At 46.9% G+C, this 22,376-nt stretch overlaps 1 long non-coding RNA gene across 2 annotated transcripts; it reads right to left on the bottom strand.

Moving 5' to 3' along the window:
• Window positions 1-6,978: 6,978 nt before the first annotated feature.
• On the bottom strand, window positions 6,979-20,981 carry LOC118004476. Of its 2 annotated transcripts, XR_004677592.1 has the most exons (4): window positions 20,572-20,981; window positions 12,136-12,528; window positions 8,740-9,893; window positions 6,979-7,506 (listed from the first exon to the last, which is right to left on the bottom strand). It is a non-coding gene; the product is annotated as an uncharacterized LOC118004476 (long non-coding RNA). The 2 variants fall into 2 exon arrangements; XR_004677591.1 differs by lacking the exon at window positions 6,979-7,506 and having other exon boundaries at window positions 7,788-9,893.
• Between the last annotated feature and the right edge of the window lie 1,395 nt (window positions 20,982-22,376).

The raw sequence follows: 22,376 nt of genomic DNA, 5'->3' as shown, positions 1-22,376 counted from the left end.
AACACACCGTATCATGTTCCTACTGGCTCTGAAGTCCTCGCACAGCCAAGAGAAATAGGCATTTGAGAGCAGAAAGGGGCAGCACTTGACCCCTGGCCTCTTTGGTCTGGCTCCCTCTGACAGGGTGAGGCAAAGGGCCTGGTGAGGGACAGGGAGGCCCAGTAGACACCCAGCCCCGCAGAGCTGGGCTCAAATCCCTAGCTCCCCAGGTCTGGGTTTCAGACTCTCAAGCTCTGTGACCTATAATGTTACTGCAAGCATCATTCCTTATAAGGGCTAGACACAGACGAGGTGGGCAATAAAGTGAAGCCATTCCTTTGAGTGACTGTTGATAATAAATCAGACACTCCCCAGATCTGCTCTCCAGTCTGACAGAGTCCAAGGGACACTTGGAACCTGTATTGTGGAACAACTGAAGATTCAGGGTTCTAGGCCAAGGCTCTCCAGTAGAAATGTAAAGCGAGCCATCAATGTGTATCATGTATATAATTTTAAACTTTTAGTAAAAAAAAAAAAGTTTTAAAAAATCAAATATATTACATTTAAAAATAAAACATAACAAGTTTAATTAATTTTAATAATTTATTTAATTTAGTCTAATATACAAACTAGTGTCATTTTGGCATGTAATCAACATTAAAAATGATGAATGATATTTTACATTCTTTTTTTCGTACTAAGTCTTCGAAATTTGGTGTGTATTTTACACTCACGGCACATCTCAGTTTGGACTAGCCATATTTCAAGTGCTCAGAGGCCACATGTGGCTAGCGACGACCATACCAAGTTGTGCAAATATAGAATAGAAGACACCATTGGATCCCAAACCAGTGGTGGCAACAGAAGTTGGCTGGGGGTGAGCAGGGTTTAACGTTCCTATCATCTCCAGCACCACCCCCAGCCATCCCCAGGAATTATCACGTTAATAACACTGAAATGCTAAAAATACTATTCTTAGATGTGGTGACTAGGCATTTCCTCAATCTTATGCAAAGGACGAATAAAAGGATTTTTGGAAAACTTTGCTATTTTTATTGATCTTTAGTACTGGAGTTAAGTAAAAACGACAGGCTAGCTCTGTACACTCAATATTAACACCACGCCCTTCAGGATATCTTGCCCCTACGCTCCTGCAGTAAATACTTTTGGGACTGTGACTGACCAGCAGAGAGGGAGAGGCATTGGTCAGTGCAGAAAGCACCTGTGCGTGGGGGCGGGGGGCGGGTGTCTCAACAAATGAAGTGTTCAGTGCTGTTTCTTTCTTTAAATGTGATTTACATGAGGACCTTGAATACCAGTGCACAGCGTGCTGGTAGAATAGACTGCATGGGTGCAGGGTTAGAACAGAGTCAGGGCAGGAGGGGGTGGAGGGAAGGGTTAATGCGTGCAGATGGATTATTTGCTGCTAGTAGAGGGGAAGTTTGAGAAGCACCACGGTACAGACAACTCAAGGACAGGGTACCAGGCTGGGGGACTCAAGGATGCCGAGTATTAGGAACTGTACTATAGCAACAGGGGTTTTAAGTATAAGACACGTCAGAGAATATTGGACATCAGATACAGGGTTCAAGGGGACTGGGGCGTGGGCTAGGGGGAAAGCAGAGTGAAGAGTCCTCCTCCAGTCAGAAAATGGCACCACGGTTTTTTCTACTAACTTCATGGCTTGCTCACCAAGCTTTCTTTGGTCCTTATTTTGTTGTGAGGATGGCAAGGTACTACATGTCCCTTCCTTGCTCCCTGACACCCTCCCATCCTCTCTCTCCCAGGCCAATTGTTACCTCTGCTAACAGAAGGTGGCAGGACAGAGGGGAGCACCCAAGAGGGTAGGCTCAGTGATACAGGTCCATACAACTCTTGGCACCTTACTAGTCTCTTCCTTGTAAAAACTGGGAGATATTACTAGCCTGATAGACTGGAGGCTGAACCAGATGTCTTCTAGTGCACAATTCTGGAACTCTAGGAAACAAGCCAAGAACCCTACAGCCTAAGTCTTGCTACCAGAGTGAGACTCCCACACATGGACCTCATGGCGCACCATTACCCTGACTCCAGCCTGGGCAGCGGTCACGTCCCACCAGAACAAGCTCCGTCCAGGCAACCACCCAACATCCCTCCCCGTGCCCCCCAAACACACACGCACACGTGCACACACATGTACATAGGCACATGCACACACACACACACAAATAGACACACATCTCCAGATGCACACATAGACACACACATGCACACACACAGACACATATACCTAGATGTGCACACAAGCATACACACACACAGACACATACCCAGGTGCAGACAAACACACACGTGCATGCACACAAACCAACTTCCTCCCCCTTCTGTGAGACTTCATCTACTCTCCAGAAATGAACACTTCTTTCTCCAAAGCATAGCCCTTTCCTCTTTCCAAACCCTGCCCAGACTTTTAATCTTCCGTGAAACCTTTCTGTATTAATCCTTAAATCTGACCACCTCATTGATTGAACTATCTCCTCAACAAAGTTATCTACTTGTGCAACCAGCTTTTTAAACTATTTCCTTGCATATGAAAATAATAGTATGCTCTACAACCTTTCAGTGTGTTTGCACACCTATTATAGTACCAAGAGTAATGCTGTGCAAAAAGCAGGAGCTCATTAAAAATGAGCTAAAAAAAAATGATCTCCATAGAGTCTCTATGTGGAATTAATAATAGTTAACATTTATTTTGCATTTAACAGTGTGGCCAGCCCTGCACTAAGCACTTTATATACAATATCTCATTTCATCAATAACCCTATTAGATAGGTATTATAGATTTTTTATTTTAAATAAAAGCTGGGAGATAGTAGATTCTAGAATACAAGGCAGTCTGATTTGAAATGCCACGCTTTTGCCCCTGCACAAAACAACTGTCTGTCCATTTACCCATTAACTACACTGAGACACTCAGACATTCAGTGAATTACCCGTCACAAGGTTGGGGCTAGAACCCAGGTACCCTCCACTGAGCATCACTGCCTCTTTCAAGCTTGGCAGTTGAATTCTTCCTTCCATGTGAGAGAAGTCATATATACAGGAAACAGCAAAGACTTTAAAGCCAGGCAGAACCTCAGTTTCACCTTTTGTAAGAAGAAAGCAGCGATAATTACCTCGCCAGGTTGCCGTGAGGATGAGGACCGAGGAGGACTCTCATGCATTTCCTGGCACAGAACTAGTGTGCGGTTACTGCCAGCTTTCAGCCTCTTCTCTCCCTCCGGCCTCCCCTCCTTCTCCCCCCTCCCTGATCCTACACACTCTGCAGCCTTGCAGGCAGCATCCTTGTTCAGTTTGCCTGACTTCGTCCTTGGGAGCCAATATCAGACCAAGCGGGCTGCCCCAAGCATACTCAATAAGGAGGTTTGGCCCCCCGACAGTCATGAAGACACTGCAGAGATGGGATCACAGAGCTTGTGTTGCTCATGCTTCATGGAGGCTCTCCCACTGAGCAGTCCAGATTCCATCCAAGAAAAAGACAACCACCCATTGTGGATGGGAGGAAAGCATCTGCTCTGGAAGGTCCCCCCTCCCCTGTTCGCGGGGAACCTGTCCCCCTCCCATAAACTCTACCTGTGCATTCCAGTTGCCCTCGCCTGTCTCGCTATGGTGGCATGAGGCTAAATTAATTAATGTGTGTAAACCATGTGGAAATGTTTGGCTTGCCAAGGGCTCCTGATAGGTTTGAAATACTATTGGAAGCAGTGGAAGTTGGCACGGCTATCTGGAGCAGAATTGATCTCACCCCCAGGACTCCTGAGATTGACTTTGGTTAATGGAGGCGTATGCAGAAAGAGCGGGCTCTTCATTAAAAACACTGTGCATATATTTCAAACCCTTACTGGGGAACAGGGAGACAGAACTAAGAGGGAAAGAAAGACACCGGCATGGTCATTCTCCTGTGATGTGTCGAACCCAAAGGGAATTGCCCAAGGGTTGGGCAAAAGAGAGGGATACCATAAGTGGTATCTTATAAAGTGAGGCACATGGGGCTGGGTGGGTTTGGGTGTCTCTGAGAGGCAAGAATCCAGTCCTACAGTTATGGGTGCTTGTCTCTGTGTGCACAGAGGATGGCTAGGTACATAATGCCCTTCCCTAAACAGACTCTTCTTTGCTCTTGCAACTCCACAAGCCTCCTGAAAAAAGGGGGCAGGGAAAGAAGCACCCTCACCTGAGGTGGGACAGACAAGGGGCTGGGCTTGGTTCCATCACAGCTGTTGTATCGTCAGGGGTCAACCAGAAAAGCAGAACCAGGAGAAGAGAATATATAATATATAAAGAGATTTATGGCAAGAAGCTGGCTTATGTGATTGTGGGGGCTGGCTTGGCAGGTCCAAACTCTGTAGGACAAGCTGGAACTCTCAGGCACGGGGTAAAGCTGCTGTCCACAGGTAGAATGACTTCTTTTCTTAGGAAAGCTTCAGTTCTGCCTTTCAACGGATTGATTCAGGTCCACCCAGATCATCTAGGATCATTTCTTTCAGGTAAAAGTCAGCCAATCGATCGTGGACTGTAATCACATCTACCAAGTACCTGTGTACCGACACCCACGTTGGTGCTTGAGTAACAGGGACTGTAGCCCAGTCACCTATGCATAACACTGCCCATCATGACTGCTCTGTCCTCCCACCACTCAGCCCCCACCTCCTCTACCATCAGGCCCCCCACCACCTCCAGAAGCCTCCTGCTCTCGCATGGTTCTGCAGTGTCCCAGTCACCCAGGAATGGCCCGTGAGCTGTCTGCCAGCCAACCCCATCGAAACCTCGAACAGGTCTCCAAGATAGGCTGCCTGCACGGCTTCTCCCTGGTCATCACTTCCCCAGCGGGTGCCTGGAATAGCCTCCCACCTGCTCTCCCTGCCTCCAAATCCTCATTGCCAGGAGAGTGTATTTCTAAGCTCCATACCTGGTCCAACTCTTTGGGGACTAAGACTCCTTCAGCAGCTGCCCACAGGGTTCCTGTTGAATCATGGGCTCCTCCGAGTGGCATCCAGCCTTCCTTCTTGTCTGCCTCCCTTCCCCTCTGTGCTTCCGTGGTTCCTGGAAATGACCACACTGCCCACCTCCATGCCAAGGCCCATGTTCTCCTCTGACGTTCACACATGTCTTTGCCTCCTCACTGAAGACTAGCTCCCCAGGTGAGAGAAGCTCCCACTCTGGCTCCCTCCCCTGCTTCATGGGGATACTCCACTCTGGGATAGAACTACCTGCCCATCATCTGCCCCCACCTCGAACTAAGCATCGCACCTCTGCACCCCAGCGCCCATCCCAACATCCATAGGGCTTACGATGTGTGTCCTGCAAATGCTGGCTGGGTTAGTGGACAGAATGTGCCAGCAGGGTTTTCCCAGCACCGCTCCGTTCGCTTGGCTCCTCACGTTCTTCCTCTGCCTGTAGTTCTGTCGGAAACTTACTGGGGTAGGGAGTGGTTTCTTCTCCCTCTGCCCTCCCTGTCTTCCAGTTGTTTTGACCAATACCACTGTCATGATAAATTATGATTCACGGAAGTTACTGCCTGAGGTGTTGGGGCCCATTTCAGGAACTGAAAAAAAGCACAGGACAGTGCAACCAAGAGGGTAAGGCAGGCAGGGTGAGATGCGGGGCTGGACGCTGGTCTGAGGCTGCAGGGAGCCTCCCCAGGGTACTCAGCAGGCACAGTCTCAAGTACATCTCTGGAGGACCCTCTGTGGGCAACAGGAGGAGGGGCTGGGAGACCAGCCACCTGGCTGTTTCTGGAATGCACTTCAGAGGAGATGAGGGATGGACCTCGGCAGGGGCCAGAAGAGGAATCACCAAGATTTGAGGATCCAAATCTGGGATGAAACTAGGAAACCTGCCCATACAGACAGATGTTCAGACATTTTTAAAGAACAAACTACTTTACAGCCCCAGACTTTCATTCATTCAACAAATATTATTTGAACATGTGATTGGTTATAAGCCTAGAGACAGTAAAATAGGATTCCTACCCTTGAGGGGCTTCATCCCAGTGGGAGGCAAGGACAGGAAATGAATGGGGGTGGGATTTTTTTTAAAGATTTTATTTATTTATTTGAGAGAGAGAGCAAGAGAGTACACATGAGCAGGGGGGAGGGGCAGAGGAAGAGAGAGAAGCAGACTCCCCACTGAGCAGGTGCAGGGCTCTATCCCAGGACCCTGGGATCATGACCTGAGCCAAAGGCAGACACTTAACCAACTGAGCCACCCAGGCGCCCAAATGGGGGTGCTTTAGACTGTCAGGTGGTGGTAGCATGCCAAAGAAAGTCACAGGTAAAAGGGATGGAAAGTCAGTGGGGTGGAGGGTGGTGTGTGTGCTACAATAGAGAGGTGTCTGGAGAATGCCTGAGGAGCCGTGACTGAGCAGGGGAGGGTGGTCTAAGCAACGGGAGTGGCATGTGCAAAGGTCCTGGAGCAGGAGTGGGTTTAACATGCTCTAGGTAGGGGAGGAGAGGGTGTCAGAGATGGAGCCAGAAGTCAGGTTGTGGAGGCCAAGTGGGAAGCAGAAGGACTTGGGCTTGTGTCTGCATGAGCTAGGCAGTGTGTGGAGAGGCCTTCCTCAGGGAAGAGACTCGTGCTACACATTCAAAGGACCACTCAGACTGTCAGACTGGACTGAGGAAGCCGAGACACATACACAGAAGGCGGCGGCGGCGGCTGCCTTGGGCTCTGCCATGAGCAGTGAAGGCGAGGAGAAAGGCCAGTTCCAGATGTAACATAGAGGTGGAGCTAACGGGAGGTGTTGGTGCATTGTGGCGTAGCGTGTGCGAGAAAGAGTCCTGAGCACCTGCGGGGTGTCTTAGTCCATTCTGGTCACTGTAACAAAAACCACTGACTGGGTGGCTCATAAACAGCAAACATTTATTTCTCACAGTTCTGGAGCCTGGGAAGTCCAAGATCAAGGCACCCACATTCGGTGTCTGGTGAGGACCTGCTTCCTGGTTCCTAGATGGCTGTCTTTGGCTGTGTCCTCACATGGTGGGAAGGGCAGTGGAGCTCTCTGGGGTCTCGGACAAAGGCACTCATCCCCTTCATGAGGGCTGCTCCCTCATGACCTAATCACCTCCCAAAGACCCCACCTCGTAATACCATCACACTGGGGGGGTAGGTTTCAACATAGGGGCTTGGGGGACGCAAGCATTCAGTCCATAGCGGTGAGTGACAGTCTTTTTTACTGAGACTGGGGAGCCTCTCGGGCTGGTCAGGTCTGAGGAGGTGCAGGCCCCTCAGCATATACCCAACACATAAGCCTTTTACTGAGTGGAACCTGTTTTACATTGAGGGCCACCCACACATCCACAAGGTAGCTGTGGCTCACACATACCACGGAGACCTGAGACTCAGAACATCCTCAGGTGCCTTCTGATCAAAATCGAGTCAGCAGGGCTTTGCTGCTCAGTGTGCATTTACCCACGTCGGTTATCTCTGTCACTCTCTACCCATCAGAAGGTATTACTCAGAGCTTCCTCTTTCCTGTTTGAAATGGTCTCCCTGCGGAGAGATAGACAAAAAGACATCTGAGGGGCGCCTGGGTGGCTCAGCCGTTTAGCGTCTGCCTTCGGCTCAGGTCATGATCCCAGGGTCTTGGGATCGAACCCCGCATCGGGCTCCTTGCTCAGCGGGGAAGCCTGCTTCTCCCTCTCCCACTCCCTCTGCTTGGGTTCCCTCTCTCGCTGTCTCTCTCTCTCTGTCAAAAAATTAAAAAAAATAAAAAAATAAAAGACATCTGAGATGTGGGGTCTTAAAGGGAGTGGGGATGGAGGGGAGCAGAACCTCATCCCTGTGGGTGGGGTGGGGGGATTCAATGGACTGCTCCCCACCCCCCACATTTCTCCCATGGCTCTCTTGGGTGGTCGGTATTGGCAGGGCTGCGTTATGACTTGTGGGGACTCTAGGCACTTGGCTTTCACAGGTCCCTTTCTCCATAAAAAAATATTAAAAATTATATTTTATGACTGCTTTGGTATTGAGGTGAATATAATGCAGCTGGATTATATGTGTTTTTTTTTCCCTCTGATTTTAAAAGAAATTAAAGCAATTTTGTGGGCCCTTCTAAGTATCATGGGCTCCAGGCACAGCACATGCTGTGCCCAGGGAGAAGTGTCCCTGTGTATAGGACGAGAAGAGGGTGGGTCTGGAGCAGCAGTGGATGTCAGGAGACCTGGGCCCCTGTCCTGACCCCTGAACAAGAAGCTATGAGACGTCCGATCAGTCTCCCCACCTCTCAAGGCCTCTGCCTCCTCCTCTTTCCGAAGGGGGACGCGGAACTTGACCATCTCTCGGCTGCCTTCTAAGCAACGACTCCCCAAGATTCTAACTAAAGCCTGCAGACCTCGAGCTTCATTTTCAACTTTCTGACCCCAGGGGAAGCCTCTTCCCCCGCCCCAACTACAATATTAAACTTGTTTTCCTTTCTGGATCTCCTTCTCTCATCAAATCATGTGCTGGTATATGCAGCCACTGATTTCCAAAAGGCAGCCATAAAACCATAATGAGTATGGAGATACCAACATGAAATGACAGAGAGAAAGTCATAAACATTCAAATAAATATATAAATATAAACAAGTCTATAAACCAAACCCAGGAGGTATTTTAAACGCATAATGTAGCATTTATATCTCTTACTTTGCGCAGCAGAACTTTCAAAGGAAATTCATTTAATTCTATTGCTCACACCCCTAACCCCCATCCAGGAGTAATCGCTAATAACCAGCACCATTACCGCCTCCCTCCTGATGGAGAGTTCATTTCAGAAGCTCGTTCTTGAATTCATTATCATGCTGGAAATGAGCTGAATCACAGCAGATGTGACCACATGACGATCCCCTGCTTCCTTCCAGTTGGGTTCGGCAAGATGCCTGCCACAGCCCTGGCCCCAGCCCTCTCGGACTATGCGAAAGTGGTTACCTCTCAATACCTGGCCCGATTTAAAGAAGCTTGTCAGGAGTTAGGAAGAGGGCAGATAATTCTGTTTTATTATGGGCTTGATGGGCGGAGGGACGCCGCTTCCCCCTCCCCGCCTCCCGCCCCCCGGAAGTATGACTGTGGCCCTCTCTCTCCAAAGGAAGGGAACCTAACCTAACCGTGGCTCACACCTCCAGCCCGGAAATGGCCAAGAGTGAACTGAGCCCTGCGTACACACCGGCCCCGATCCCAGTGCTGTCAGGTGCTCACTCATCTATCCCTCAACAAGCCCTGGACTAGATACAGGGCCCGATGCAGAATGTGTGGGTCTAGTGCAAAAGGAAGATATGGGGCCCTGGTTCTAAAAGCAGGGGAAACATGCAGTTAAATGTACTAAAATATGAAACTTTTCATCAGGTGGTTTTCTCTCTCTCTTCCCCCACCCTTGACCTGTCATGACCTGTCATGATGTTTTTAGCTGCTATTAAATGTCACACTCCCAGGGGCACAGGGATTCTTGCTAGGTGTGCACAGATCCTCACCACACGGGGCCAGCCAGCGACTCAGCATAACTACAAAAGACCCACTGCCGGCAGGCTCCCTCCCATCAGCCATCAGATTGCCGCACCCTGCCCCAGCCAGCATGGGGGAGCTGAGCCCAGTGTCTCCCCTTCCCGCAAGCCCTCCACCCCAGCCCACAGTGAATGGATGACCCCCAAGGGACTGCAACCTCTGGGCCAGGTTTCGCTTGGTACCAGGAACAGGCCAAGATGCTGCAGTGCGCATCACATAACTCCGCCCCTCCCCACACCTGTGCACCCCTGAGCATGGAGGGTAGAGCAATCCCTGAGTGGGGGGCCAGGAGGGAGAGGCCCTGAGCACCTAAAGGCAGTTGAGAACAGGAGAGGCGGCAGGGGGCAGGACTGAGTGTAAACCAAGGATCCAAGCTTCCCCTGTTCATGGTCCACTGTCCTATTAAAAGACAAAACACAAATTTAAGATCTTGAACAATTAAACATATTTGAATTATTAAGAATTTCAAGATGGTGATTATATAGCATCAAACCCCAAGCCTGGGGCCCTTTTAAGCACAAGACTATATACAACTACACTGGTCACATGCCCACAAAGCCAACTCTGGGTAGACGGTACCACTGTCCTAATTTTACAGGCGGGACAACCCAGGCCCTATAATTAGCCCAAAGTCATGATGCTGGGGTATAGGGGCACACTAAGCCTCAAACTCTGTAATCTGGCTCCAGAGCCTCATCCTTTACCATTTCCCTATGCTCTCCTTCATTCCACCAAACCCGGCCTCCTCCCCCAGGGTGATCAGCACAGTACCACATGCCTGGTAGAAAAGTCAAAAGAGAATGCATGGCCCAGCCTGCACCACAATGCTGACTCATGCTGACTGGCTATGTGGCTTTGGGCAAGTCACTCAGCCTCTCTGAGCTTTAGCCCAACCTGCCACATGGAGGCACTGTGAAGAAAAAATTTGGAAGGGGCGCCTGGGTGGCTCAGTTGGTTAAGCGACTGCCTTCGGCTCAGGTCATGATCCCGGAGTCCTGGGATCTAGTCCCACATCGGGCTCCCGGCTCGGCGGGGAGCCTGCTTCTCCCTCTGACCCTATCCCCTCTCATGCTGTTTCTCTCTCTCTCTCTCTCTCTCAAATAAATAAATAAATAAAATCTTTAAAAAAAAAAAAGAAAAAAAGAAAAAATTTGGAGGGATACAGGTATATATTTATAGAGAAGCACCAGTGTCACCTAATATATCCAAGACAGGTAGGAGAGCCTGACCCGAACTGGAGCTCTCAACCATCTCCTTCTTTCCCGGGCTTTTCCCCACCCCTCTGTAGCCAACTGACCCTGACCCTGAATGTCTAGGGAGGCCCGTGTAAGTGCTTTGTAATGTAACCACTCTGTGGCCACACAGTAAGAAAGGGACAAGGCTAGACCCATTTGCCATTCAGGTCTCTAAAGGATGTCATATTTTCTGTGTCCATGTACAGCCACTTTGATTTCATCATCTTAATTACAATGGAGTTTTTTTCTGCTATGTGTACAGTCCATGGGGTTAGCTGGCTCCATTAGTGAGCCAGGACTCCTCCTGCCCAGCCTGATATCTGCACCTCTGAGTAAATGTTTGCTGAATGAAGTCATCAGAAGTCTGCACAACGGGGCTCCTGGGTGGCTCAGTCGGTTCAGCTTCAGACCCTTGGTTTCGTCTTAGGTCATGATCTCAGAGTCGTGAGATCGAGCCCTACCTTGGGCCTTAGTGGGGAGCTTGCTTCCCCTCTCCCTCTGCCCCTACTCGTGCTCGCTCGCTCTCTCTCTCAAATAAATAAATAAATCTTTTTTAAAAAAGTCTGCATGATGTTTTTCCTCAAATGAACTCATCCGATAAGCATTGACTTAAGGGGCCCAAATCTGTAGTAAGGCGAGAAAAACCTTGCTGACCCTTAGCTTTTAGGTCTCTTCTGCTGAACTAGAGTGACATGTATACTTCCTCAAGACAAGCAGGAGCTTTCCTTGGGTCTTATCAGAGAAGTTTCTGTTTGGGCAAGACTGGTTGGAAGATCTGAACAGTCGGAGCCTTTGCATCTGCCACAGCAGTAACTTAGGCCGACTGAGGTTGTGTGTGGCTGATGGGCCGTGCGTGATGCCCAAGGGCCCCCATCTCTTGGGGATCCGGGGCCCGACCTAGGAGCCTGGTTCACTACCCCCAGCAAGCCAGACACATCTGGGAATTTGCCAGAATGTCAGCTCTCAACTTCAGCCAAGAGAGTTATTTCATGAACTGTCAAAAGGCCATAGATGAGCCATAGGATGGTCAGTGGTTGTTAGGAACATGTGTAAAGTGCTCAGCACCATGCCTGGTACATAGTAAGTGTTCAACTAAAATGTCAGTCCCTGACAAATGTCATCTCTCTTGGGGAGGCTTTGTGAGCAGTCGGATTTGTCACTTATTCCTTGCGGGAATTGGAGACTCTTGGCCCCAAAGAGGGACAGTAGGAGAGTTGAACACCGTGACGAAGGGAGGGTGACGGTGGAAGAAAGAGTTTGAGGCAGGGCAGGGTAACAGGAGCATCGATTATGGAAAACTGAAAACCCTGTCTACCTACTGCTCTGCTTCTCCATGGTCTGGCTCTGGAAACCCCAGGAAGATGGTTAGTGTAAGGTCGCTGGTATAATATGAAAAACATATCTACCCAGAATCACTTCTGCTGCTTGCACCTTCCCTGGAGACCATGGAGCTGTAATGGGCACATAAGTTGGTCTTTCCCGAACAAACTCGGGTTCTTGTATGAGATCAGAAGACACAAACAATCGCTCAGGTTCTTTCAAAGAAGTCTTCTCTTGGATCACTTTTTATTCTTGAGGCCAAACAGCTTGTACTTCCTCGTTATAAAATGCAGACACTCGAGTGCTTTCTCCAGAGCAAAAATTGGTTGACACTCCCTGCTGATGGATTCAAACATTTTGACTGAACTCATTCAAATTCCCATCAGTTTAGTCAATTGATGTCATATCAAATATCTGTCAGCACAACCAGCCAAGTCGATTAGACACCTGGTCTTTTTAGTCAGCTAAACTTGTTATTTCTGAAAACAAAAATAAAAAAAAAATCGAGATAAAAGTAACCTATCAATTTAGTTAGCAACTGACTAATAACTTCCATCAAAAAAATATATTTTTGTTGAACTACTTCGATTTTTTTTTCCCACTGAATCTACTAAATCAATCAGTTGTGCGTGGGGTGGGGAGGATATTGACCAGATGTGCAGTTTACTGAGCAAGCAGGGAGGTGAACATCAGAAATGAAATCATCAAAATGATTCCATCAGAATGGCTACTGCTCAATCATCCACAATAACAATGAGAAATGGGATCCCGCAAGACGGATGACAGGTAGTCCCTAATCACAACAATTTGGTGCACTGACGAGCATTTTTTCTATTCTTTCTAGAAATTCACCTTCCTGTCTCGTTTGTCCATAATTGATAAGAAAATGGGTGTGATTGCCCGGGAGTGCTGATTTGTGTCCCCAATTGCCTGTCAAGCACCAACAAGCTGATGGCAGGTTCGCTGAAAACCGAAAGTTGATTGTATTTATTTGAGGTTCCCTTGAGTGTTATATTATCCTGAATTAATTCTGAAAGATATGATGCCTTCCCAAGTCCAGAGGTTATGATAAATTCAGTGTTTGACACGGTCTATGTTAGACCTGAACTAAAGAGTTAAAATCTATTTCTTTGTTTAAACTGAAACCATTCAACCTGGCCTTTCGCACCCTCCTTCTCTACCTTTACCCTTCTCTCAAGCCTCGCCTCACCCTTTCCCAGCTCCCACCACCTCTCACCCCCTCCCCAGGATGCCTGGAGCCTTAATAGTGTTCCAGAGCTCTCCCTGCATGGGCGACCATTTAATAGATCAAGTCACACGAAGGGATCTTTGACTCACTGTGCTAAATCTTTCCAAGGGTGCTTCTTCTTCAAAAAAGGATACCTGAAGAGGTCTGTGTTTAGTTCAAAGTAGTGAATCACTAATGGTATAATTTCAGATGCCAGGTAACTGGAGAGAGTCCCAAGTGTCAGCAGACATGGTTTTAACAAAGCCAAGTATTGTGAAGAGCCATCTTGCTTAAAGAATCAGAACACATTCACTCTCAAGTGTATTCATGCAGAATTAAGTGGCCCACTTTTGTCCGATTCAAATTTTTCACTGGTCAGATTTTCTCCCGGTCATAGACATTTCTGCAGCAGGAATAAGCTGATTATTTATTGTTAGTCACTCACCACCTACAATTCACTTTTCCAATTTTCCGTGTTGCATGTACAGTGCCACTTTGTCAATCCCTGCAGTTTATTGACTGTGTTCTGATGGCTGGGGTAAACAAATTACTTCGGGAATGACTGGAGCAAAAAGGGCACTGCTCGCTGGCTTCTAATGATGGAACTGGTGTGTGATCCAGTTGGTCCTAATGTCAGGAGGCAATTCACCATCAGGACGGTGCAGGTTGCCATAACCCATCCTATGAGTGACAAAATTCTGTATGGTACCCAATATTGACCTTTTTTTATTCTCGGTAAATATCAGATAATATTAGATCAAATGATTTTGCAGATAAAATACTCCCAAATTTTAAAGTCTCCTCCTCTAAAACCCACTGAAAATATATGGCACAGTAACAACCCTGCTTTATAAATGCATTAAAAGCATCAATAACCAGGAAGTTCACATTCTTGCTTTAGGCCAGAGGACATTTATTGGATCTAGAGCAAGTCCTTGCACTATCTAGACCCAAATCCATGCTTAGCTTAGTGGTCTGCAAATTTCTTTATTGTGCAATTCTACTAGAAAAATATTTTTGAGCAGGCACCCCCAGTACATTTGTTTAATTACGAATTATATTTATGTACTTATATCAGCCAATATGTCAAGGCACAATACACGGTTAGGAGAGGGTCATCTTTAATGACAGTAAATGTAAATCCTTTTTAAAGTAGACTTCATGATTTTGACATTTTAGGGGCCTAGTTCTTGTCATGGCTAATTAGGTTGTCATTGCCTTTACTTTCTAATGTAGCTGGAATAATCAGAAAATAAGCACAACTGAGGAAGCAATAGCCCCAGCACTCTCCTCTGACTTATTTGTGCTTTTTTAGCCAATCTTTCTTTATATTCTAAAGTTTCTTTGTAAGGATCTTGTTAATCCAAGTGTCCGTTTTGTGTAAATCTTTTTGTACCATGGGAATCCACTCTATTCCAGAATGATAATAATAATACTAATAACCAATAAAAAGCACGTATCCAGGAAGTTTGACTCCTGAGGCTACACAGACAGCCACCAACCTCCTGACCTTGCCACACTGACCTTTACCCAAGGTACGCAAGGTCCATACGTGACATGTGACAACTTGAAAAAGCATCTGAACCAGGACACTTTAAGTGTATCTCAATTTTTAGATAAAAATATCCATAGAAGTTCTAATATTTTCTATCCACACCCCAATGGACTGAGTGTCTGACATATCTCTCAGGATGAATGTCCCACTTTGGGAACCACGGGTTCTAGTTCACCTTAAAATACAGCCTCTTCTGGAGAGGAAGGTGGAGAGGCCCACTGAGACCAAGTCAGACTTGATGTCCTGCCCAGCAGTTTGGGCATCCTGGGGGCACTGGGAAGCATTAAAGAGTCTTTTGAAGAAGGGATGCTATGACCTGAGTTGCATTCCCTTGCAAGATTATTCTGAATGCGCTAAGAAGAATGGATTGCAGAGCATACACAGGAGTGATACACAGGAGTTATAACGGGAGAAAGGATAATGGTCTGAATTAAGGCTGCAGCCTCTAAAATGGAAAAAAGTGGGCAGATTCACAAGATAGTAAAGATTTGGTTATTCATTAAACTTGCCCAAGGTTAAACAGCTGGTAGGCAGCAGAGCTAAATTTAGACCCCAGGTCCCCTCACTCCCAATACAGTGATTTTTCTTCTGATTTGCCGTGTCAGAGAACACCTGGTCCCTCGGTTTTATCCTTCCCCAGGGAGATAGGTGATCAGGAGCTAAGCCCAGACAGCAGCGTGCAGTTTCCAGCAGGGTGATGAAGGAAGGCAACCAGAGAGGAAAAGCACTGCCTTCTCCAGATGTATTTGTCTTTGCAGGATCCATGAGGGGGCTCCATGAGAATCTGTGTTCTGGGTATTGAATCCCATACTGAAATCACACACTTTCCATGACAGCAAATAGAAACTCAAGTGACTATTTACTCCAGGCCAGGCCTTAACAAAACCCACAGCCCATCATGCTGAAGGGTGGAAGGAGATAGGGAGGTACCAACTTGGGGGAAAGAGAAACAGACTCGTAATCATTCTCACTCAGGAGCCCTTGTCTCTTCTTCTAGACTGTTTGAAATCCTTCTTCCTTTAAGCTAAAACATTAGCTCCTCCAAAAATTCCTTCCTAATTACTCCTGCCTTCCTGTCCCCTGCCCCAATCTCCTTCCTTATGGCACCTCTTGTTCAGGGTTCAGTACAGAAAACAGAAGCAACTACAGGTATTTTAAGCAGAAAGGGATTTAATACAGGAATCTAGGGGCTCACGAAATTTGGGGCAGAGTTATAGGAGTGAGCTTTCTAGGTTGGGCCAGAAATGACTCCTGAAACCCTACAAAACTGACATACCATAGGGGCTACTACCTCAGAGGCCACCTCTGAAACTACTGAGTTCAAGAACCCACCACGAGGGGCACCAGGGTGGCTCAGTCGTTAAGTGTCTGCCTTCGGCTCAGGTCATGATCCCAGGGTCCTGGGATCGAGCCCCGCATGGAGCTCCCTGCTCAGCGGAGAGTCTGCTTCTCCCTCTCCCACTCCCCGTGCTTGTGTTCCCTCTCCCGCTATGTCTCTCTCTGTCAAATAAATAAATAAAAGCTTTAAAAAAAAAAAAAAAAAAAGAACCCACCATGATATTCCAGGAATCAGAAAGCCAGAATCATGTGGTCACTATAGCTCCCGCCCCTCAAACCCCACAAAACTGGTAGCTGAGCATTGAGTGGCAAAAAATGTCATCTGTCCATGACCTTGCTTCCACAAAAAAACAGCTAAAAGATCAAGACTTCTGCTTCACTTCTACCTTCTAGACTTTGCCTACATGCCTCTACTTGACAACGCCTGATTTTATTCCAGAACTTTAGCTGCAAGGGAAGCTGAGAAATTTGATTTTTAACTTTCTAGACTCCTGTATATAGTAGGGTGCCCTAGGAAGACTGAGCAAGCCACACTAGGGGTTCCAGCATGGGACCTCCCAAATAATGCATCTTATGGTATTTTTACGTGTCTAACCACCCCTCAGCTCCTGGAGGACAGGGGTCATGTCTTTCACATCCTTTAAGGCTACAAGACTTGCAGAGGAGAGGTCCTTGCTAAGGACAACCAAATAATCAAATGGTCAGACTCACTGTTTCAGTACTTTCTTACTTTGCTTTCTGATTCTGTTCCTACCTTTAAATGTTGTCTCTGCATTAAACCTCCTTGAAGATAATGCTAGTTGGTACTTCTCAGGCGTATCCCCACGGAGTGAGCCACAGAGCGAGGTATATACTTTCCTCATTTGGTGGGTGATTGTGTTTCACAGCTGACCCCCAGCTGGTTTTTCTTCCCAAGAGACATCTCTGCCCCATGAGGCTCGGCCAATAGGAACCCGATTTCCTGCAAAAGTGTGAGGCCAACCGATCTTTCGTATCTGAACTATCATCTTGTTTTGGCAGCAGCGTAGCTCCAAGCGGGTAAGCAGATGCCCTCTACACTATTCTACTTGGTTGCTATGGGGATTAGGTAGGATAACACAGGAACAACACCTACCACATAGTAGGTGTTCAGTAAGTGTCGATTTCCTTCCTTCTCTCCAAGAACTTCTTCCTCCATAAAAAATACGTCTTTTGGGGCTCAAGCTAAGAGACTGGCTAATTAGCTCCTTGAAGAGGTATTAATGGCTAGTGTATTAGTTATCTACCGATGTGTAACAAATTGCCCAAAATTTAGCAACTTAAAACAGCAAAAATGTCTTTGGCCAGGAATCTGGGAGGAGTATAGCTGGGTGGTTCTGGCTGAGGGTCTCTCATGAGATGGCTGTCAAGGTGACAGGCAGGGCTGCTGTAGTCTGAGGGCTTTCCTGGAGCGGGAGGATCTGCTCTCAAGATGACGGTCTCGTGCTGCTAGCTAGTTCATGCTGCTTGTTGCCAGGAGCTCTCAGTTCCTCTCCACAAGGAGCTCCTAAGGCTGCTGGAGTGCCATCATGACATGGCAGCCACGTGCCCAGAGCCAGTGACCCAGGAGCGCCAGGCCGAAGGGCCATGGCTTTTATAACCTGGCCTCGGAAGCCACAGAGCCTCATTTCTACATAATGTCTGGCCTGTTACACAGGTCAGCTCTGTGAGCACCAGGAGGCAAGGGCCACCAAGGGCCACTGTGGCAGCAGCAGGCTGCCACACCTCCTAATGGCCTCATCCTGTAAATGAGCTCTTCCGGGTACTGTCACTGTGATTTGGAAAGGACTTTGACTGTCTCAGTGCAACCTTGTGAGATATCCTTAGAGATACTTTAATCTTTGTACGATTTTAGCTCTGGAGTGCACTTATTCGTCACTCAGGAAATATGTGAAGAATGAATAAATTTGTCCTTTAAGCAACATATAGGCATTCCCCAAAATGGAGCAGCTCAAGAGGTAAAGCACCTAGGAGGCTTTCTTGTGAATATAGATGTGTACGAATCATGTATTATGTGTGTGTGATAAAATGTCACCCACAATAAGAACTTGGGAACAGGGGCGCCTGGGTGGCTCAGTCATTAAGCGTCTGCCTTCGGCTCAGGTCATGATCCCGGGGTCCTGGGATCAAGCCCCACATTGGGCTCCCTGCTCTGCGGGAAGCCTGCTTCTCCCTCTCCCACTCCCCCTGCTTGTGTTCCCTCTCTCGCTGTGTCTGTCTCTGTCAAACAAATAAATAAAATATTTAAAAAAAAAAAAAAAAGAACTTGGGAACATATGAACTATAATAAAAGAATTAGTAATAATCACTGAATTCCTTTTTTATGTAGAGGAATAAAAATACATATAAATATATACACATAAAATATATATAAATGTATGTATACATATATGTATACTCTACATAAAATATATATAAACCTATATATACATATAGATGTATACTCTACATAAGAATGAATATGTATATATATCTTCTTTCTTCAATAGATAGGGATACAAGTGTATGACAACTATAAATTATAATTAAAGAATAGAATAAAATGGTATAAACCTTGACAAAGCAAAAATAATAATAGTAATAAAATTAGTAAAAATTGATGAAAGCATAGAAAACCAATTTTCTTATTTTTCTAGTAAGAGGCATTCAGTACTACCTAAATATGAAACCTGGGGGTTTCTTTGAAAGATACTAAGTTCTTAATTTTTTTAATGGTTTTTCTGTTTTCTTAGCCTTAAAAGGTTATAAAAACTAAAAATACTTCCTGTGATGAATAAACATTTATCTGAAGTTTAGCACTTTTCTGGTTTCACTTTAATTCATTTTTCTTTAAGTCACACAAAATTAAATACGATACTTTCCATTAAAAATAGCTCTAAAGCAAAAACAAATAGCTCATAAGGCATAATCCTATTTCTAGAAAAGAATTTTGTCTGTCTGTTTCTCTTGCTGCTTGGGTATATGAGCAGAGAGGTGTCTGGGAGGACAGTTCCCAAATGTTTATGATGGCCATTTCCACATTTGGGAAATGCCAGTAAGCCTCTGTATTCCTCCTATGCTCCTCAGTAGTTGAAATTTTCATGGCAACCATATATGATTTTATAAACATGGCAATGAGGGGCTTAAAATAAAAAGAATATGATTATTGGGCAGGTGATATTGTCATCTCATTTTAAGGCATATTCCCCAAAATGTTTGTGTCTTAGCACCTCAGAAGCCCTTGAAGATGTTATAGATGGGTCATTGGTTTTGAGAGGTGTACTTTACCTGCCTCTTGATGAGCCATTTGTCTTCTCCCTGATCTATGATCCCCATCTACACCTCTACCCAGAACTGGACCCCTTCTAAAGGCAAAGCACTGCGAGTCTGGGAGTTCTGGTTGAATCCTACTTCTTAGTTCACAGTTTTATCAGGCCTGGGCATGAAGGAATTAGGAGCATCACCAAAAAGGCAATACAATCATGTGGAAGGACGGGCCCGAGAGGAAAAGAGATGTGTCTATAAACACTGAAAAAAGAAAAAAAAAAAAAACAGAAAGAAACAGGACACAAGACTCCTTCACATTCAATTCAAAGATCTCTTAAAAATTGATCTTAGGAAAATTATGATATTAAAAATCTTTCTACCAACAGGCAAGTTTTTGGTTTTCATGACTTCTTTCATCCTTGGCCTACCAGGTTTCCCCACTGAGAATCTTGTGGGGGACATTCCCTTGTCATATAGGCTTGTCTTGCATATTGCAGCATATTTAGCCTCCCTGGCCTTCACTCAATAAATAGTAGTGGTACCCCTCAGTCACTGAGACAACCAAAAGATGCTCCCCTCATTTCCACCTTCATTTCCTACCCACCCCCGCAGTGGGAACCAGGGCAGTCCCATCCCTGGACACTCACAGTGTGCCTTCTGGTTTCCGTGAGGACAAGAAGAGCTTTTGCTTGCTCACTGTTGAATCACTACTGACTGGCCCATATAGTAGGTACTCAACAAACACATTTGACTGAATGAGCAATATCTGATAGAGGATCTGCTGTGCAGAAATTAGTGTTTTAGGAAGATTAACATTTCTAAGTATTTACATCAGCAAATCCTCTCTCATTAAATTCCTGGTAGTTGGAGGCTTTCAAGCTTATGAACAGCCCCAGAAAACCTGGGAGGACGTAGGCAAAGTGACATTTGTTGACATCTACGGCACGCGGGGTGGTGGGCTGCTCAGCCCTCTCTGGGTAGTAACCACCATCCTGCCTCCCAGATGAGAAGGAATCTGTGCATCCCATGGCGCCATGGTAGGTGGCAGGGCTAGAATTTGGATGGACTCCCGAGGCCATGCTCTTCTGGTTCCACTCACTGTGACCATCCCAGTGGGGTTTGCTCATCAACACTCACCCTCCTTTCAGATGCTCTCGAGAAAACACATCTTCAGAGATTTCACAACAAACACCACTTCTTTTCCAGTGATGTCCAGACAAATTCCATCTCTACAGAGTCTTGGCTGCTTAAATATAGCCAACGTATCTCTCCCATTACCTCAGCCAAGCCTCAGGGGGTCAGAGGACAAGCATCTTGGCAAATGTCTTCGGCCACTTGCAAAATGCATACATTCTTTAACACTCAACTGGTGTAACCCCAAGTGGCTTCTTCAGGGTTCTGAGGAAAGCTCATTTGGTAAATCTGGTTAGGCATGAAGGAGGAGAAAGGGTGGGATGAAGCTGGAATTAAGTCCCCGTTTCCCTGCCAGCCTCCCTCTGGTTCTCCTTCTTAAGTAGCTGTCCCAGGGGCTGGCTATCTCTAAGCCCAGATGATGTGCCAGGAGCCATGCACAGGGCAGTGTGACAGATCACCTCGCCTCCTCTTCTCTGGGAAGAGTGTTGCTCCATCCTTCACAGGATTCATGCAAGAAGGGAGGAGGAGGGGGAAGCCTCACTAGAGAGTCTGGCAGCTTGAAGGCTGTGGCCCCTTCAGAGCAGGGACAAATGGCTCCGGAGCAACCATCTTTCTTCCCAGCCCCATCTCCCCTCCAACTCCAACCCTTCTCAGCACCTCTCCAGCCAGCACTTAACCCTCCCCCTGTGCTGTGACTCTGCTTTTCCTCTTCTCTCCTCTCCCCCTTCCTCCTTATTCTCCCCCCTCCTCCACCACATCCCTCCTTGTCTACCTGTAAATACCCTTGTTCCTTTCTGCCAACCCCAGCTGTGTTCCTTTCTCACTACCTCCACAAAATATCCCCTTCCAGTCCAGGCGGCACTTTCTCTATTCAGTCTTCTTTGATGTGGCACAAACTTACTGTGTGATTACTGATGTTCTTACTAGTGCTCTTCCTTCCTGCAGCCCCCTTCCCCCACCCCAGCACCCCCACTGGAGTTTGCTGTGAAGCAAGGCTGCGTGACATGTCGTAACTAAAGCCCCCTAACCTTGACTCGCCCCAGCATGGGCCCAGGCTCTGTCCTCTTTGGGGGCCATTCACAGCCACGACCCATCTATGTCTCCTCTTTATTGTCTTGTAGGAGCTTATAAGGCAAAGGTGAGCTTTTGATTTAGGTATTTTCAATAATGGGATGAGCTTCCACTTCCATAGGTGCCCCATTTTTATTTCTGAAATTGTGCACCCCTTACAAGCCAGCTTCCTTGGGGGCATGCCGTGGCTAGGACCCTGCTCAGATTGTGTGGGAAGCAGGGATTTAGCTTCGACAGGCTGAGACACATGCTGGAAAGGACTGGGGCATTCGCCACCTCCTTTCATCTGGAGATAGAGAATGTAAACAATATTTAATTAAAGTCATAAATCTAGCTTTGGTTTCATTTTGGTTTTGCTGTTGCTAAATCTAATCTTGTTTCACTTGTTTACTGAATGCTTTGACACTTCAGCCAAAGTTCTAAAACTAATGGAGATTGTTCCCAGGCCCAGAGCCCGCATTTAGAAAGGCAGCTGATCCTCAGCCCACACGTACCTTGAGTAGCAAGGCAGTAAAATGTATGCCGCAAAGACAGATCCCCAAAGATCCAGGTCAGTGCCTCTCAGTGCGGGCTGCACATCAGCATCACCTAGAGAGACCCTCAGGCTCCCAGGGCCCAGGCCGCACCCCAGACCACATAAGTCACACTCTGTGAAGGAGGAGCCCTGGCGAAGGACAGCTGTGTGCTGTCCGGGATGAGAACCTCTGCCCCTGCGGTTTAAAAGGATGGAGGGCTCA

The sequence above is a fragment of the Mirounga leonina genome, unplaced genomic scaffold (genome assembly GCF_011800145.1).
Source record: "Mirounga leonina isolate KUSES-001 unplaced genomic scaffold, KU_Mleo_1.0 Mir_93, whole genome shotgun sequence".
Classification (NCBI taxonomy): domain Eukaryota; kingdom Metazoa; phylum Chordata; class Mammalia; order Carnivora; family Phocidae; genus Mirounga; species Mirounga leonina.
This window is presented reverse-complemented; position numbering and strand designations above follow the sequence as displayed.